Source organism: Chelonia mydas, chromosome 1 (assembly GCF_015237465.2).
Source record: "Chelonia mydas isolate rCheMyd1 chromosome 1, rCheMyd1.pri.v2, whole genome shotgun sequence".
Lineage (NCBI taxonomy): Eukaryota > Metazoa > Chordata > Testudines > Cheloniidae > Chelonia > Chelonia mydas.
The window spans coordinates 197,594,644-197,614,875 of NC_057849.1; the positions used below are offsets into that span (position 1 = coordinate 197,594,644).

Consider the following 20,232-nt stretch of genomic DNA (forward strand, 5'->3'; position numbering starts at 1 on the left):
CTTGGATATCCTTAACAAAATGCTTAATTTTATTTAACACAGAAAAGAGATTCCAAAGAAGGAAGTAAGAGATCCAAATAGAATTCTAATCAGCCAGCAGGCTTCTCCAGCAGCTCTCAAACTTCACTGTAGAAATATTCATATTTAATTAGACTAGATGTAAACACGGTAGGTGCACACCAGTTGCAACAACCTTTAAACTGTTCTAAGCAGTTCAATAGGATTACATAACCTCACATTGGGCCTACTCCAGCTCCAATTAAAGACAACGGAAAGACTCCCACTGATTTAGTGGGAGTTGGATCAGTTCCTTCGGACTGGATTCACAAAAGGACTCAGACACCTAAAACTGACACTTCAGGAGCCTAAAACCCAGTATCAGGCCCCATTAGGGTTCAGAAACCCCCACTCATTGGCCCCTGAAGCCTGTAGGCACCTACTCTCACTTGGCGCCCAGATTGACGTGCCAGTCAAAGTTCCCCAGGTGCCTATGTTTCTGCCTCTGAGCATGTGCAGTACAACCCCATGTCAGGCATCAGGATGCCTAAGTCACAGAGCAACACACAAACTGGAAGAAGATAGGCTTCCCTCCACGTAACTCAGTAGGCACATCCAGTAGGTGTGCTCAGATCTCAGTTCAAGTCCCCCTCTACCTGAGAGGGAAAAAGGGATTTTACGTGAGATTTGCCACCTCTCAGGTGAGTGCCCTAATCAATGGGCTATAGCATATTCTGATGTGGAAGCTCCCTCAGGCTCTCCTGTTGAAGCTATTCCACTGTGGCTAAATAATAATAATAATAATTTTAAAAAAAACACTGGAGCAGGGGGACTGGATTGTGGTTTTCCTGCTACCCAGGTGAGTAGGCTAATCATCAGGCTAAAGAGTCATATGAATGCTTGCTTGCTCTCTCTTTCTCTGGCCCACTTTTTAAAAATTAGTTATCCAGAGTGCAACAGCTTCAGCAAAAAAGAGTGAGTGAGGCCTACATTAGAAAATCCCTGAGCCCAGTGGTGAGGGCACTCACCTGCCAAGTGGGAGATCCCTGTTCAAATCTCTTCCCTCCCTTACCAAGGTGGAGGAGGGACTTGAAGTGGAAGTCTCCCACAATCCCAGGTGAGTACCCTAAGCACTGGACTAAAAATTGTGAGGGAGGGCCGCCTTCTCCCAGTTTCTTGCAAAAATGATGTAGGTGCCCAATGCCAAGAGAAGGTTTGCAGCTGAGAATCCCTAGCAGAGGGAGGCACCTCCCCGCAGAATGGACTTTTCACCTATCTCCAAGAGAGATGCGGGGCTTAGAACACACCCTGTGGCGTAGCACCTCCCACTGGCTACCTTAGGAGGAGAGTCGCCTAGCATGTTGGCTTTTGTGAATCCCATTCTAAGGTATCTATCTCTCCCCATTCATTGTATAGGGACCGAGGTGCCTACCTGAGGCTTTGTGAATCTCAGTAATTTTCTAGGCACGTAAAAGTTAGACGCGGTGATGCTCTGCATCACAATACCTAAGTTTCTTTGTGAAGCTAACCATAGTACCAGCCCACAAAAGTCAGTGAGTGTCTTTCCATTAACTCAATGAGTTCTGGATCAGGCCTAGAGAATCCAGTTTAGCCATGTGTGTACATTTTAGAACTAATTGGTTTACTGGCCTAAAAAGTAACAAGGTGCAAAGCACACATGTAACGTGGACAATGGCCTAATTATGAGGCCTTTTGCTCCCTAGAGTTCCCTAATGCAGACTACAGACAATGTGGCTGCTGATCTGCACTGAAAGCTCTCTCCCCTTAAACAGCATAAATCGCAATATGTTTCACTTGTATAATAACTTTCATAAATTTACAGCACTTTATAAACATTAATGAATTCTCTCTAAGACCTTCGCTCCCCTATATTTGGTAGGTAAGTTGTTATCTCCAATTTATAGATGGGGAAACTAAGTAAGGTAGAAGGCAGCCTGTTAGGTTTATATCCTCTAATCATTTATTTCAAGATTAGGTTCCTCTCTCCTCTCCTCGGATCCTGAACCTGATTCTCAATAGATTATGTGGCCTCCTCTGAGCCTATGGAATCTGTAACATGCACTCTGCCCCCCCATCCCCCTTCTAGTACTTTTTGTTTTAGCCAAAGGAGTAGGAGAAATTGCTTCAATTTCTTGTTCCTCATCATCTTTCACAAAGGTAAGGTGGTTTTAAGGACTGTACCTAGCCTTCTGCCTAAAATGCCCTCCAGATGTCACCTAGGTCAGCAAATATCCATTCCTAACCTCCATCTTTTCCTCTTACTGACAGCAAATGCATTTGGCACTTGCTAGATGTGCATGCACAGAGCACTAAAATTTTAGCAGGAAAAAACTGAACCATGTCAGACAATAGAATCCTTCCTTACAGCCTATCTCGCAGTTAGGGCAAGAAAGAACCCAGTACACTTGGGATCTATCCTCAGTTCTGCCAATGAAGTGCTTCATATCCTTGGGCAAGCCATTTCATCAAGAATTCACAGGCCCTGATGAAGATCCTCAGCTTTTCCAGAATAAAGAAAATTTTCCCTATCTTTCTGGTAAACGCCACCTGCATAACTTTACTAAAGAATGTTTCCCCGGGTGGGAAGAGGCAAGGAAAGATTCTATGAAACTACAAAATGGACGTGCAAAGTTCACATCCAGATCCAAACTTTTCCAAAGTTCCACTCCAAACTTACATTTATAGAAGTCATGTCTTATTACAGCTAAGGCTCATTATAAAATGGCACCCCAGAAAAAACCGGAACTCCTGTGGACCTCAGACAATACAGATGAGCTTCTCTTAAAAAGGGAGTGTATAAGAAACTCCAAGTCTGCACTATCTCTCCCTGCAGCGGCTTGCAACATAAAGGACAAGAGCCTTCTATTTACAAACTGTTGAGCAGACAGGGAAGATGGTTCACTGGTTAAGGTGTTAACCTGGGACTTGAGTTCAATTCTACTCTGCCACAAATGCCCTGTGTCACCTTGGGCAAATCACACAGACTCTTTGTGCTTCAATTCTCCATCTGTAAAACGGGAATAGCACTTCCCTACTGCACTGCATTGTAAAGGTAAATACATTAAAAAGCACGTGGTGCTCAGATAATATGGAAATGTGGGGCACAGAAGTTGTCTCTTAAAGCTCATGCTTGCGGTGCTAAAGGCCATGGGTTCTAGCCCCACTGGTTAGCCATGGTGGATTTTTTTGCAAGTTCATAGCTAGGGCTTTGATTAAGGTTCCTCTCTACGTAAAATGAAAGACAGTTACTTGTTCTGTAACTGGTATTCTTCAAGATGTGTTTCTCATGTCCATGCCACATTAGATGTGTGCACTCGCCACATGAACGGTGCCGGAAGTTTTTCTCTCAGCAGTATCCATAGAGGAGCAGCTCTGGAGCCCTGTGAAGTGGCACCCGCATGGTGCGGTATAAGGGGCACTGCCGGCTCCCCCCTCACTTCCTTCTTGCTGGAAACTAGGAGAGTGGGGAAGGGGGGCGGGCTATGGAATGGACATGAGCAACACATCTCGAAGAATACCAGTTATGGAACAGGTAACTGTCTTTTCTTCTTTGGGTGCTTGCTCATGTCCATTCCACATTAGGTGACTCCAAGCAGTTCCCATGGAGGTGGGTAGGAGTTCCCGGCTGCGCAGATTGTAATACAGCTCTGCCGAACCCAGCATCATCTCTGGCCTGCTGAATGATGGCATAATGAGATGTGAACGTGTGTACCGAGGACCATGTCATGGCTCTACAGATGTCCTGGATGGGGGTGTGTGCCAGGAAGGCCGCTGAAGACGCCTGAGCTCTAATCAAATGGGCCCTGATGAGCGGCAGCGGCGGGACCTTTGCTAGCTCATCACAGGTCTTTATACACGAGGTGATCCAATTGGAATTCCTCTGCAAAGAAACCGGAAGGCCCTTCATCCTATCCGCTGTAGCGATGAAGAGCTGGGTCGATTTATGGAAAGGCTTGGTATGCTCCAAGTAAAAAGCCAAGGCCCTCCGGATGTCCAGCGAGTGCAGACGCCTCTCCTCAGCAGTCTTGTGTGGCTTGGGACAGAACACTGGCAGGAATACATCCTGGCTCATGTGGAAAGAAGATACCACCTTTGGCAGGAACGCTGGGTGGGGCCCCAGCTGGACCTTGTCCTTATAAAACACTGTGTAAAGCAGTTCCAAGGTCAAGGCCTTAATCTTTGAGACTAGTCTCGCTGACATCACCGCCACCAGGAAAGAGACCTCCCAGGACAAGTAGGAAAGGGAGTAGGAACCCACCAGCTCAAAAGGCAGACCGGTAAGCCTGGAGAGGACCAAGTTAAGGTCCCACTGTGGGACAGGGGCCCGTACCTGCGGGTAAAGACTCAAGGCCCCTCAGGAACCTGACAGTCATGTCATGAGAAAAGACCTTCTGACCTTGGATCGGCTGGTGGAACGCAAATATGGCCGTAAGATGCACTCTGATGGAAGAATGTGCCAGACCCTGGTTCCTGAGCTGCAGTAAGTAGTCCAAGATGGACTGCACTGAAGAACGTGAGGGAGAAATGCCATGCTCCGATGCCCAGCAGGAAAACCTTGTCCACTTGGCCAGGTAAGTTAGTCTCGGGATAGCTTCCTACTTCCCAGGAGGACCTGCTGGACCGCCTCCGAGCAGGTACGCTCCTCCGGGTTCAACAACAGAGCATCCATGCCGAGAGGTGTAGAGACTCAAGGTTAGGGTGTAGGAGCCAACTGTGATCCTGTGACAGAAGGTCCGGACAGAAGGGAAGGGGCCAGGGAGGGGCCACCACCTGTTCATGAGCGTGCCGAACCAGTGCCAGCGAAGCCATGCATGGGCAGACCCTGCCAGGAGCAAAACTGATGGCACTTTCTGTTTCGCCTGGTGGCAAACAGATCTACCTGGGGAGTTCCCCACCTCTGGAAGATCATCCAAGTCACCTCCAGGTGGAGCGACCACTCGTGGTGAGAAGAGAAGTCCCTGCTGAGGTGATCTACTAAGGCATTGCTGATGCCGGGGAGATGACCAGCTTCCAGATGGATGTCGTGGCTGATGCAGAAGTCCCAGAGACAGAGAGCCTCTTGGCAGAAAGCCAACGAGTGCGCTTCTCCTTGCCTGTTGATGCAGAACATCAAGGCTGTATTGTCCATCAGGAATCTCACCACTTTGCCCAACACGTGCAGCAGGAAGACCCCGCAGGCCAGTTGGACCGCTCTGAGCTCCTTGACATTTATATGTAATGTTGCCTCCTCCAGGGTCCACGTCCCCTGGCTCCGGAGATGTCCGAGGTGCACCCCGCAACCAAGGTCCGAAGCGTCCAACACTAACTCAACAGATGGAGCGGGCCTGTCGAATGCGACTCCTTCCAGGACCTTCTCGCAATCGGTCCATCACTGCAGCAAGGTGAGAACCGCCAGGAGAATGGTGATTATCTTCTCCAGGTGGTCCCTGGATTGGGAAGAGGTCGACGCCAGGCATTGCTGCAGGGGCCGCATGCGGAGCCTGGCATGGTGGACCACGGATATGCACGCACAGGCACACCCTGGCTGTTGTCAGGGGAAACAGGGACACTTCCTCGATGGGGTCCATCAGGGTCTGAAACCTGTCTAACGGCAGGATCACTTTCCGCCAAGTCGAGTCAAGCACGGCCCTGATGAATTCTATCCTTTGAACTGGAACTAACGTGGACTTTTTGTGGTTGACCAGTAGTCCTAAGGAGTGGCATGTGGCTTGTAGTACAGCGATGTAGCTTTGAACCTGAGCCTTGGAGCTGCCTTTTACCACCCTGTTGTCAAGGTATGGGTAAATCTGGATACTCTGAAGCCTGAGGTAAGCCGTGACTACCGCCATGCACTTGGTAAACACCCCTTGGTGCTGTAGCCAGGCCAAATGGAAGGACTGCAAACTGGTAGTGGGCCGAATCCACCGTAAAATGGAAAAAGCAACTGTGTCCTGGGAAGATCACTACATAAAAGTATGCATCTTTCAGGTCGAGGGCAGCATATCAGTCCAGGGAGGGGATATTGGAGGCCAGGGAGACCATGAGAAACTTTAGCTTCTTCAGGTATCTGTTGAGGTCTCGCAGGTCCAGGATGGGACACAGACCACCCATGGCCTTTGGGATCAGAAAATACTGGGAATAGAAACCCTTGTTTTGGTAAGGAGGCAGGACCTCCTCCACCGCCCCCAGCTGTAAGAGCCCCTGAAGCTCCTGCTCGAGAAGACTCTCTGAGACGGGTCCCTGAAGAGGGATGGGGAGGTTTGGAGGGGGTGGTGGAAATAAATTGGGGCAGTGTAGCCATGCGCCACCATACTGAGTACCCAGTGGTCCAAAGTTATTGCAGACCACACCAGGAGGAAAAAGGAAAGGCAGTTGCCAAAAATTGGGAAAATTGGATCCAGGGAACAGACTAGTAGGTCGCCCTTGGGCGTACCCTCAAAATGACTTTTTAGCTCCTTGCTTGGAGCGAGTCGAGCCCAACTGGGCAGAGGGTGGGGATGGGTGGCTTGTGCACCATCTATAGCCCTTGGGCTTTTTGCGTGGCAGGTCCTGCCGGGGCTGGCTCCCTTGCCCCTGGGGTAGTTGCGGTTTGAACTGCTTACAGCCAGGCCCAGAACATAGAGCCCCAGGGTTTTTAGGGTGGTTCGGAAGTCCTTCAGCCCATGTAATTTGTTGTCCGTCTGCTATGCAAACAGGGCCTGGCCATTGAAGGGGAGGTCCTGAATCGACTGCTGTGCCTCGGAGGACAACCCAAAGAGGAGCAGCCAGGACGCTTGCCATATAGAGATGGCAGATGCCATGGTGTGGGCGGCGGAGTCTGCTGCGTCAGACACCGCTTGAAGGGCCACCCTGGCAGCGGCCGTGCCCTCATCGAGGATCGCCCTATATTCTTTGTAGCATGCCCCATCCCCCGGCTAAGTCCCTGATGGGACTAACAAAACTCTAACTACTGCTAAGGGCTAACTAACTCAACTACTAACTATGTACACTAACTTTACAAGAACTCTAGTTCGTACGAACGAAGCCTAAGCAACGCTAGTAAGAGCAGCGACCGCCCCGTGCACTGTCACTGGCAGCAAGAAGGAACGGAGGGTGGCGGAGCCGGTGGCGCCCCTTATACTGCGCCATGCAGGCAGCACTCCAGAGGGCGCCAGAGCTACTCCCCTGTGGATACTGCTGAGGGAAAAACTTCCGGCATTGGTGCATGTGGCAAGCACACACACATAATGTGGAATGGTCATGAGCAAGCACTTGAAGAAGAACAATTATTTCTTCAAAAATCCATGGCAGCAACCTTTAGTTTAAAGGTATCTTCATTATAAATTCCAATTTTCAGAAGGTTGAGGGGAGAGAAAATAGCTCAGATATTTTAAATCGCACTGGGATGGAATCTTCATGCACACTGTCAATTCGGGTCCACATTTTTCAAATGCTTTTTAAATTTAAAGCAAGCATTTCATTTTTAAATTAAACGTATGGTATTTTGAACAAATAGCTGCTGCATATAGACTCAGAAGCTACTTTTCACACTTTTTTCCATCGTCCAGTGTTTTAAGGAAGTATTATGGTGGGATGGAGGGATGAGCCATCAGTCCCAGTGTAGTGCCAGCCCCTAAAGTTGGAGCACTTTGAATATTATACTTACCATCATAAAATAAACATTTCAACATTTTCTTAGACCAGAGAAGGCTTTTAGGGAAGGGGATGCAAGGTGAAGGCATGAGGACTGGGGAGCCAGCCTTTAGGGAAGAACCACAATGTAAAGCTATTTCCTGCAATATTTCTGCACTTTATTTTCCCATTTGCCTTTTGGAGCCCTGATTTTCAGAGTTAAATCTCCCAGCAGTTTCAAATAGTATTGGTCTAGAGACTTTGGCATACAATCCTACCTGCCTAGATTCAACCTTTTGTCCCCTCTTTCTTCAACACCACCAACACCCAATAAAAACATACAGCTAATCCATCAAGCTGTTTCTGATTTACAGTGGCAAAATATTTATATATTTCTCTGGGTATTTGATGCTTTTCTTTCCAAACTCTAGACCAAAAATAAGAAGTTAGGCTTTAATGTGGGCTAAGTACTACTGACTGGTTTAGTTGACGGCATCAAGAATGACATTAAAGAAAGACCAAAAAGAAGTGACATGACAGAAACCACAGTGGGTTTGGTCTATGTTTTTTTTAAAAAATATTTTAAATATTTATTTAAAATTTTCCAAATAAAAATAATTTTACTATTGATCTCTTTCCAAAGAATGGGGAAAAACTCATTAATGAACATTCTACGTAATCAGAGAAATAGAAATGTGAGGAAAAGGGAAACCAGCTACAAAACACAGCCCTAATCAAATTCCCTTTCTTCCCTTTAGTTAGGGAAAAAGAGTTGTTCAGATGTACAGAATCAAAGGTAATGGCCCAGCCCTATAATGGCCTTATGTTATCATTGTGTATTACCCTGCATGAGACCGAGTTCTCATTTTGTCCAGTTGGGCCAGATTCTTAGCTGATGTAAATTGTTGTAGCTCCACAACAATTTCTGACTTCAATGGAGCTATGTTATTTATGATAGCTGAGGATCTGGCCATCTATCTTGGCCTCACCAATCATGGTCTTATTAAGAATGTCTGAACCAAAGAGTCTGTGGCAGGCGAGACAACTTTCCCCTATCTACCAACTCTAGCATGTTATAACTTCATAGCAACTGGGAAAGTCTTTAAAAAACAAATATTTAATTTCATCATAGAGTCCTGGAACCATGGCAGAATGCCCCAACTACAGAGTGTAGTGCTCTCTGACATCTCCCAAGGTCAGCAAAATCTGCTCTTCTTGCATGCTTCATGAAAGAGCACATCCACAAACACTGAACAAAGAAGGCAATACTTGACCTGCATGTTTGGCACAGAGGGGAGCTAAATACTATCTCCACTTAAACAGGACCTTCATTGTCATCAACACAGTCTATCTTCAAACTGCCCCGTGCCAAACTGAAACTACTAATGACCTTGGAACTTTCTCACCAGATTCCATTCACCATACACTTCAGTCTCACAGTAACCTTGCTAATACTAGTAAATATAAAACACAGCAGGTATACTGCAGCTCTCCCACATAACACTTGCAGCCACGCCTTGCCACAAATATACTGTCTATCTGGAAAGTGGTTACTTGATTTGAGCAAGAACATAAGAACATATGCCATATCTAGTAAATCTAATCTCCCATTTAGACCTTGAAATGTTCAACAAGTAGGAAGTTCAAACAGACGGGGTAGGACTCTGGTGTTAAGATGGAAGCATGGGTCAGCAAGAAGGAAGTATACAGAGCAGCTTTCTGATGAGATCAGGGAGTTATCTTCCTCTGGGTTTTATTTTCTGAGTTTTCAGGGTGTTGATTACAACCTCAGGTTTAAAAAAATGGCTTTACAAAAAACCCAAACCCTCCTTCCCCCCAGTTTGTTACACAACCAAACCCTGTAACCACAAAGGGTGGAGCTCTGTCTTCTCAGAATCCTTCACTAAATTCTCACTACACGGTAGCTGTTATTATAATGTTTCTTCAGTTCCCCCTGACTGTTCCCCATCTCATTATTAGACTTGCATATCTATGTGGGGTCTAAGCAGGGAGTTAACTCCCTACTTGTTGCAAAACCCCTTTACAACTAAGTGGTGGCTAAATGATACTAAAATTTCTGCATTCTCCTCACCCCTCCAAAAAAATCAATCAGATTCCCATAGACTTTTCCTCCCGTTACTCTTCAGTCTCTCCAATTCTTTGATCTTCCTCTTCCATACCACTCAAATGGATTCTTCCTCCCTCTTCCTTCAGCACCACAAGTAGATACTTTCTTTTTTGGTTACTCTGATGTATCAGGGACCCTGAGACAACCTGTTCCTCATCACAAAGGTTACATTTTTCAAAAGTGTCTAAGGGTACATCTACATCTCACACACACACACACACACACACAAAAAGACCAGCGACAGTGAGATGCAGCACCTGGGACAACTGACTCAGGATCCTGGGGCTCATGCTATGGGGTTAACAATTGGACATTCAGGCTCAGGCTGAAGCCTGGGCTCTGAAACCTGGCAAGAGGGGAGGGTCTCAGAGCCCGTGAACAGCTACACTGTGAGTTTTACTCCTGTAGTGCGAGCCCTGCAAGACCAAGTCAATTGACTTGGGCTCTGAGACTTACCACTATGGGTCCTTTTCTGTGGTGTAGACATACCCTAAGGGACTTGGGAGCCTAAGTCCCATTTCCAAAAGTGATTTATGTCATTAGGAGCCCATTTATGACTTTCAATGAGACATAGGCACCTAATTATATGTCACTTTTGAAAAATAGGAGGTTTTGAAAATGTTACCCAAAGTTCCCGTGGTAGCTGATTCAGGACTGAAACTCAGGATCCTCCCTGGAAAAAAAATTAGATGGAAGTTACTTGTGTACAAGATGACACTAAAAAAAAAATCATGTCACAGAGGCAGAGCAAATTCAGGTTATTCCCGTTACAACTACTGTAAAGTGGAGAATAAGAACTTTATAATGCTGCATTAAAAATCCAGTGAGACCAGGACATGCAACTGACTCCATTTCACACATAAAAACTTATTCAGGGGCCAACTTTTGCTACCAGTAAAGTCAGTAGCAAAATTTCCACCAAATGCAAGTGACATCAGCACTTAGCCTTTCATCCCAACCATCTAGTATCTTGTCATATGAAAGCCAATTTCCAACAAGGCTGCCTGAGACCTCCTACAAAGCCATGCCGTCAGGCACAACTATCTCTGGAAATCTTGTGGTGGTGGCAAACTGATTAAGATGGACAATGCTAAATCCCTGCCTATTGTCACTGGCCAAATAGGTGTGCTTCGAGCATGCAAAATGATGCTGGCTGATACTGAATATACATATTATACTGAGATGCCAAAGTTCAACCTTTGTCTCTCAAAATGACTATATAGAAGCCAGTTAATATTTTTTCTAGGACAAGTTTATGGGGTCATTGGATTTGGAGTCTTTAGTTTGGATCCAGTATTAATCTGAACTGTGCGAAAGTTTTATCATTTTCTTATTATTTCCTCGTGTCCTTTTTTTCCCTTCCAAACTTTAACATTTTATAGCTCTGGAAAATGATGGAAAAAGTATAGTTTGGATATGGTACTCTGGCACTCTCCCACCTGCCCACCAATTTACCAAATCTGCCAAGAAACACTAGGATGTGCACATGACAAAGCCAGACACCAAAATGCTTTCTATAATGACAAGGAATCAAGTGCAATGTATGGCTGTGTTGACTGGTTTGGATTAGCTCCTGAAGTTGGCTGATAGAAAGATATGGGACTCTTTCCAAAAAGTTAAAACCTGCAGCTCATGAAAGAACCAGCAACACAAAGAATTGGGCTCCTTTCCCTTTAAATTACAACCCATGGAGGCACTACAGTAAACCCCATAATCTCTTTTTAAGCAGCTATTTTATCTCAACTTCCTCTGTGGTATACACCCACAAAGCACCCACACCACCATTCAAGAACTGCCTAAGTGATAAGATGCAAGTCACTCAGCTTAAATCAATCAATCAATCAAATCAATCAATCAATCGTCACCCAGAATGGACTGCCTCATCTCTTAACCCTTTGCTAGTGCAAGGCCATGCCTGTTAGACACACATTCACCCTTTTTAAACCCAGTCATGGAATCATAGAATCATAGAATATCAGGGTTGGAAGGGACCTCAGGAGGTCATCTAGTCCAGCCCCCTGCTCAAAGCAGGACCAATCCCCAATTTTTGCCCCAGATCCCTAAATGGCCCCCTCAAGGATTGAACTCACAACCCTGGGTTTAGCAGGCCAATGCTCAAACCACTGAGCAACAAATAGGGCTATGCTGAAGGTGGTGTAAGCCCTGCCATGTGTTCACAGGCATGCCAACAATTTGTATGCTTTTCATGAGCACATTTCAGATCTTGCACCTTTCAGAATGCTTCTGAAGATCTTAAAGCATTATTACCATTTTACAGATGGGGAAAATTAGGCACAGAGTTTAAGGCCCCGATGCTGCATTTAGACCTGCAGCCATCCCCACTGACTAGAGTGGGGTTTTGGAGAGGTGTGTGTTGGGGGTAGGGGTTCCTGCATGGTTTTAAATGCAGGAATTGGATACAAATGACTTGTGCCAGGTCACACAGCAAGTCAGAGATAAAGTGGGCAATAAAACCCAGGTCTCTTATCTCCTAGTCCTTTGTTGTAACCTAGAATAACACTGCCTCAGACCCAAGAAAAACCTTACAAACATGTTTTAAAATGAAAGTCTAAATAATTAACTTTAAATGGTGGTACTGACTAATTTCATGGGCAAAGTAATGTTTTATTTTCAGATACTAGGACAGGTTTTCTCCAATCACAGTCCACCTCCTACAAAGAAAAAGTAGTTTCTTACTTTGGGACATCATGTTCTTTGAACAAAGACAATTCCACAATGTCATAAATGTATGCCTGTGTCTCCACTGAGCTGGTAAGAAAGAGGTGTTGGATTTTGAAGATGAAAGTGTTTGATTACATATTTGTCTTCCATTTGATGAGAACATCAAATGATAACACTTAGCCCTTTTACAGAACTTTCCATCTTCAAAGCACTTTGCAAACATTAACTAACCCTCACGATACCCGTTATGTAGGCAAACAGCATTACATTCATATTACAGATGGGGATTCTCAGGCAAAAAGATTAAGTAATTTACCCAGGACCACAGAAATAGTCAGTATCAGAGCCAGGAAAAGAACTCAGTAGCTCCTGGCTCCCAGTTCTGTTCTCATATCATGCCTCTCGATATTAAAGTCAATACCATTTTTAAAAATTAAAATATTAATTTTAAGTTTTCCTTTCTGAGGAAGAAATTAGTCCATCAAAATGAAAACTAATGACACTCATTTACATCTTGTGGTCTAGATAGAATTGCTATCCCCAGAGGAGACATCATTTTGACTTTTTAGGTTCTAAACTAACAAGAAAGATCACTAGTATCAAAGAGAACATACCACGGAGACAAAGGGTTATGTAGCCAGGAAAAGAGTACAACATAAATTAATTCCACATTCTCCTTCTCTGTTTAGACATAGGCACTGTGACTATTTACTAAACCTCCCTCACATCTTTACATTTCATCATTTGCATTGGCTCTGAAATATTTGTTTTTGCTTAAACAAAAGAAAGTTATCTTTTCTGGAACAGATACCTTCACACCTGGTGCTCCCATTTAAAGTCATAACACAGATAAAGAGCCACTCATGAACTGGGAAAAGGATGCTTGGTAGCTGAATTATGGGTTCCCATAATGTTTCATTCATTTTGTTGATGCATTTCTTTGAACTTTTCTGTCCTAAGTGTGCAGGATATATGGTTACATCAACACTTTTATGACAGCCCAAATCACCCACTCTCCATAGCAATGGATTGATGTGTCATAGAGAGTGTGAATAGGAGGTCATCAGAGGTACGCGAAGCACCAGATTAAAGCTCAGAACTGAGACATATTTGTTCCTTTGGTTATTAAAAAAAGATCAGAAGAGAAAAAAAATTTGTTGTAATGGAAAAAGGAATATGAGACTTTTAATATATTGTTGCAAATATTTTTGTGCAAGGCATCACTTAAAAAAAAGGCCAAAAGTATTTTATTTTTGATAGGGAAACATGCAAGTCAATGCACAGTTTTATAGTGGAATTTTTTTTTACTGTAATCTGGCCTGTACACAGCCTGACATTTTCTGGCCTGCCAGCAGTATTAGTCGCTGCACTATTGCACAACACTGAACAAAAAGCGCCCTTTTGTGCCAAAAGAGTGAAATTCTAAATACGGGTCACTGGATCTTGAATGGTTTCTTAGAATATGTGCTAACGATATATGCTAAACTATCTGTCCCATCTTGTATTTAGCTGTGACACTCTAAATACCTTTCCCAGACCTACGGAACAGCTCTGTTTAGCTCGAAAGCTTGTCTCTCTCTCACCAACAGAATTCGGTCCATTAAAAGATACTACCTCCCCCACCTTGTCTCTCAAATATCCAGGGACCAATGTGGCTACAACACTGCACACAAATTCTAAAAACATATTCTTCCAGCTTTTGGGCCTATCCACGATTCTCTCTGTAAATCACTAGCATGCCTTTGCTGACTACAATACTGTATCTGTCACTAATTCTTTGGATCTCTCTCTCTCTCTCTCTTATCTACCCCCAATGCAAAATTAATCCACCTACTTTTATTATACTGGGATTCAGATCTGTCACTCCTCTCATTCTTCCTGAGAAATCCCATCAGAAAGAAGGGAAGCAAGGCAAACAACCACAATGTACTACTGAAGTCTGGGAAATACTGGCCTAGCAGCCGTAACAACAGGGTAACTCTTCAGAGTATCAGCAATGAAATTTATAATCCCCAAGCTAACTCCACACTATCAGTGAAAACCTGTATGAAAGCCATAATCAATTTAAATAAAAAGTGTTTTTGAATAAATCTACTATCTACACCTTCACTCTGCGCCTCGCAAAAAAGTCTGATGAAACTCTTCAAGAAGTAAGTTCTCCGTAGCACCACATCTGCCCCCGTGTTTTCTTGGTGACCGTCTTCAAGGAGAAATTCTTCCCCCACATCCTTGGTGAAAATCTTCAATAATGTGCCTTTCTCATGAGAAGTGGAAATCTTCAAAACACCTTGTCTCCTTGAAGAAGGTAAAAGGATGTCTGCTAAACCCTTTGGTTTACATAACTTTTTTTGTTTTTACTTACTTATTGTTTTTAACTTTTAAAAGGTACTGTACTTCATTTTTAAGCAGTAGATGCTATTTTTCTCCTCTTTTTAGTATATTGTTTGGCAAGTCATGTTTTTGATTATTTAAATATAATCTTCATTCTAAACTGCATCTGACTCACATAACCTCCATACTTTAGAAAACCACAACAAAAGTGCTTTAATATTAGCTATAGATGAATAGGCAATGAGTCAGTGAATAGTTAAGGACATTCCATGGAAATGCATGAGCTACACTGAGTAGAATTTTGTTATTTTATAATTAGTTTAAGAATAACAATATAGATTACTTGGAAGGAAGAAGTTAGGATATTTTGGGGAGTTTTGTGTTTTGTTTTTCACAGAGGAACTTTATATTATGTACAAAGGGATCAAAAACTGAGCAGCAAAAACATTGGTGTTCTCATTGGAAACCAGTAGTCATTGTTTGTACATACTGAAGTTATATTCTTCCTCTGTGAAGAACTTTAACCTTCTCACTGTGGCCATCACACTCTACAACCTTCCTGGGACACCTTGCCATAATGGCAACACCTGCTGAAAAGAATGGCTTTAGAGCAGTCACATGCTCCTCTACAGCTGTTGAGCGCAACTTAATCAATATTTACTCCTGATCTACTCTGTGCTCAGGCCCAATGGAAGGGGGGAAAAGTCCAGTCACCTCCTACTTATTGGTGCTCATTTTCTCAGCACTAAGAGCAACATGCATTGCTATGTGATTGAAATACAGAAAAAATAGGTTACTTACCAGTAACTGGTGTTTTCCAAATATCATTACCATCACAGAGCCACATTTGCGAGTCATGCCCTTTACCGCATGCTCCCCAGAACAAGGGTGGTATAAATAACTACATATAGATCGTAACTAGGGGCCACAAGTGTGAAACACAATTCCTACAGCACCAAGATCATGTCTATAAAAAGAGGCACAATAGCCCCCATTCTATCACTTCCTAAACAATCATCTGAAATATAGCAGCTCTGAAGAGCAAAATGTAACAGATAACAGTATCAAAGGCTGATGACACAGGTAAACTGATCTGCATGATGAACTCAGAGGATTGGTCCTCAACCCCAAGAGGACCAAAGATGAGCCCCAACTTTAAACCAGAGGAAATGATCACTGGATCAAGGTTAAGGTGCAATCAATCTTGTATCCCAGGCTATAACCTAGACTGGAGTGTCCCCACACATGAATATGGTGGAAGAAGCCACCCGTCAAAGGACTGCATCATTCACTGAAGCCATAAAATCTCCAGAAGAGCCACTATTCACATAGATGTTGAAGTCATCCAGTTGGATGACTCTAGCACCAGGCCAGAAAAAAAAAGGTCACCTGGGATAGGAATTTCACAATATAAGAGGATGATTTATGCACCACAACAGTGGGAATGCAACACCCTCTGCCAGCGCTTCTCTTGACTCAAGCTGCACTATATACTTGTGTGGAGAAAGCTGAGCAAATCAAGTCCCAGAAGAATCATCCAGCCAGATTTTGGTTATTCAACAAAAATCAGGGACTTCAAAAAATCACCAATGACAATTATAGATAACCTTATTAGTCACCAAGGGGAAGAGTATGGACAATATCAGTCAACACTCTGGATTCATGAGATGAGCGAACAGACCTGACCAGTGGGACACACGCAGTAAGTGCCAAATCACAAGTTTGTCAAACAGCTTCTCTCCCTGCCTGCCACCACCATCCAAGGAATGCTCAGCCTACCAGAAACCATTCACTCACCTGTACTCTATTCCCTCAGCTCATGGCAGCATTGAGAAACCCTCTTTATGAAAAGACATTTAATGACAGCAACTCTTACAGCTGAGTACCTAAATAAAGAACTCCTGGGTGGACTACAAGAACAAACTTAAACTCAACAGGTGCTCTACACTCACAATAAAAGAAGGGTATCCCCAAATGAGATGGGGGGGAGGGAAATCCTAATTCCTTTCCGTATAATTCCCATACATATCTATAGCTAAAATAATGTCCCACCCACACAACCAATGCAGGCCAACCTCACCCATGTTTGGATGGGAGACTTACACTCCCCTTGGTACCTCTGCCAATGAGGCTGGAAGGAGGAGTGAAACCTAATGAGATATAAAAATATAACTGGATTCCTTGTATCATTTGCTATTTTTATTTTTGGACTGTTTATCCACCAAGGTGACATGATCTATAGCAACACAGCACAGAGGAACTAGCCCGAAAACCTTGTATCTTTCTCTGCAACACTTGCTCTGGGGCATCCAAGCTGCCTTTTAAAACTAACAATGCCTGATGTTGCAGAAGAGGTTCATCCAAACTCAGAAAATTAAATGCAGCAGACAAAGGGATAAAAGAATTCTTATTCTACAGGGTTTAGCCTGCAGCTGACCATGCGTGCCAGAGGGCTGTGCCAGCAACGATGGAAAAGACACTCCCTGAGAGAATAACCGGGGCAGAGAGCCCAACATTTTCAACCAGTGAGAGACTTATTCTTTTGAGATGGAGGCAAATAGCTAGCTTTCTTGTAAAATGCAACTTTAAAAGAGTATTGTTCAGGGTGGGTGAGGACTGGCTGGGTCATACGCCACGATACTATATACTCTATGCACAGATCACACGGGACACACATTCTCCCCCGTGCAAAATTGACCGTATTTCAAATCTAGCCCTAATCAGAACTTTCCCCGGTGGCCTCCACACCACTAAATGGCCTGTGTTTTAGCCCAGATAAGTGCATTTACAAGACAGACCCAGATGCTGTCAGCATACCAAGCCCTCTGGATCAGTGGCCCATGGTATGTATTTGGTTCATCAAGGTGTGATTTCCTGCTCAGCTTCCAGTGGCTTAAAGGAAAGGAGGGATTATTGATGTTGGGAGTGGTTCCTGGTTTCTCACTTAGTCTACTATAGAGAATTGTTTTGTTTCCTTTCTCCTGCATATGTCAATGCAGTAGAATCTTCTTAAGTTAAGTTGCTTCAGCTTTAAGGTTCTTCTGCCCCCAATAGGGGGTGCCTAATGGGCTATCACCCAGATGTGGGTGTTCCAGGCTGACCAATGGATGATTATTCAATCCCATTAAAAAGAATCTCTCATACATGGGACTAACAGTGCTATCATTGCCCAAGTTGCTACAGAGCCTATCTTACTATCTATACTAGAGAAACCTGTGGAGTTAAGCGAATGCAGAATCTGCACAGGGATAGGGCCTGAGCCGGCTCTATGCCAGTGGTAGCAATGCTGGCAACACAGTCCTGCATGTTTAGTTGACATGTATACAACAATTTAATACGAAGAAACCTGGGATGGGGAAAAATCTTACTCTTTCTGCCTGTATCACACTAATGAAGGGTTAAAAGTTTCAGTGAACAAGGAAAGGTGTCCCCATTAAGCAGAGTCATCATCCCTAATAAGCAGCAGTCAGGGCTGTTAAATATCCTTAGGTTTAAATCAGTTCCCTGGGATTTGTCCTAATCACGCAGGTTTCCTGATTAAATACATCTAAATTAAACTGAGAATACTGTATTTCATTGTTATCTAATTGGGGGCTGTAACCATTTGGGACAGCAGGCTATGTACACCTTTACAGAGTGTATTTCCAAATGGCCATTTTTCTCCACGTGATTTTACCAACTATATAAGTGGGGAGTCACTGAAATTAGAGATGGAAAAAAAATCTACCATAATCTTGCCCATCCCATATTTTACTTTTTATGGTGTATTCTTTAATGCTTTGTCAATTCTAGTTTTGTTCTTCAGAGCTGTTGTGTTCCAGACAGTTGCCCACAAATTGATGGGGTGGAGGTCATGGTGCCTTCTTTTCTAAACATTAGCTGGGTGCTGTAAGAAATTATAAAGGTTTCCACCACATATTTTGAAAGCCATTCCATATATCTAATACATCTCATTACTAGAAGATTTTCTGATATTCACTCAAATTTTTCTATACTCAATTTTATCTCATTACTTTTACCCCATTGGAGCACCTTAAATAATTCCTTTTTTGTCTTAATGCTTTACACCATGTAGCTGGTTATTTTATACCTTAGTCATCATTTAATCCAAATGGTACATATTACATTCTTGTAATCTTTGTTCATATTTCAGTCTCTCCAGTCTCTTAACTTCTGTTGCTCTTCTGTGAATTCTGCCAACTAATTATTGACAACTTTTTGGCTACAAAGTGGCCAGAATGGTACAGTGCTGTGGTCTCCTTAATGCTGTACAGAGAGAGAGAGAGAAAGAGAGTATCCTTTCCTGGGTTCATGATGAGATGCAGAATATTGTGCAGTGCAGAAATAGCACTGGTCATCCCCCCATACCCAACAACATAAATGACTATCTAATTTGTTGTCCAGGATCATCTATCTTTGGCAGATGTCTGCATCAACCGTTGCTCCAAAAATGTGTGCAAAATAAAAAAAATTCACATAAATCACAATATTTAACACATATAAAGAATCTAACATTTTCAAAGCAGTGTGCAAATGTTAACTAATTAATCCTCACTGCACCCTGGGAGGCAGTTAATGTGCAATAGTATTTACCTACGATTCTGTTTATTGGACAATATCACACAAAAAGGATTTTCACTCTTGGAGAGCAAGTAGCTTAAAGAAGGTCTCAAAAGAAAGTGAACCAATGGCATAACACTGTATATAGAAGGCGGCCATGCCCAACAAATAATATGAAGGTTTCTCCATCACAACCCCAATAATGGAGAGAGTTGTCACCAAAATATTAACAGGACATTGCAGGAACTCAAGGATGCTTACTCAAAACAAAAAAACAAAAACAAAACTAAAAAACCCACACTTCTCAAATATTGGGCTACTTGAATACAAGGCATTCCCCTGAGGAGGAAAAAACAAACAATCAAAAAAAACCCACTAAAGAGCAAACAAGTTTGGGATCTCTTTCTTTGAAAGCAAGTACTGCAGGACTGAAAAACAAAAGCTGGGGTTTCCCCTTAAAGCCAAACACGAGCAATAATACTTTGTAAACTGTATGTAGGGAAACTCATGTGGCTGTGTGCCTACTTTGTGTATGTGAATAATGGAAATATCCTTCAGATAGGTGTAGCAGGAATGTCAGCTATGTACGGAGGGCCAGAGTTACCAGGCAGGATGAAGCAAGTTTATATGCTAAAACTTTGCATTATTGAGAACCCAGGAAGGGAACTTCCTCCACTGTGTTTGAATCCCATTATGGCATGTTCTTTGTAAATGTAGCTCAAGATAAATGAGGGCATGTCTACACTGCAGCTGGGAGTGATGCTCAAAGCCTGGGGAGACAGACTCGTGTCAGGGGGGCTTGCACTAGTGCACTAAAGATAGCCGTGTGGTTGTTGTGGCCCTGGTGAACTCTTGGGTTGGCAACCCGAGCTCAAGCCCACTCTACCTTCTGAATCTGAGCTCAGGTGGCTAATCTGAGCCTT

The 20,232-nt window shown here is 43.5% G+C and overlaps 1 protein-coding gene across 13 annotated transcripts in view; it reads right to left on the bottom strand.

Moving 5' to 3' along the window:
* Nucleotides 1–20,232, bottom strand: part of ZBTB20 (zinc finger and BTB domain containing 20) — a 668,337-nt gene that overhangs the window by 589,643 nt on the left and 58,462 nt on the right. The gene's annotated exons all lie outside the window — the stretch shown is intronic.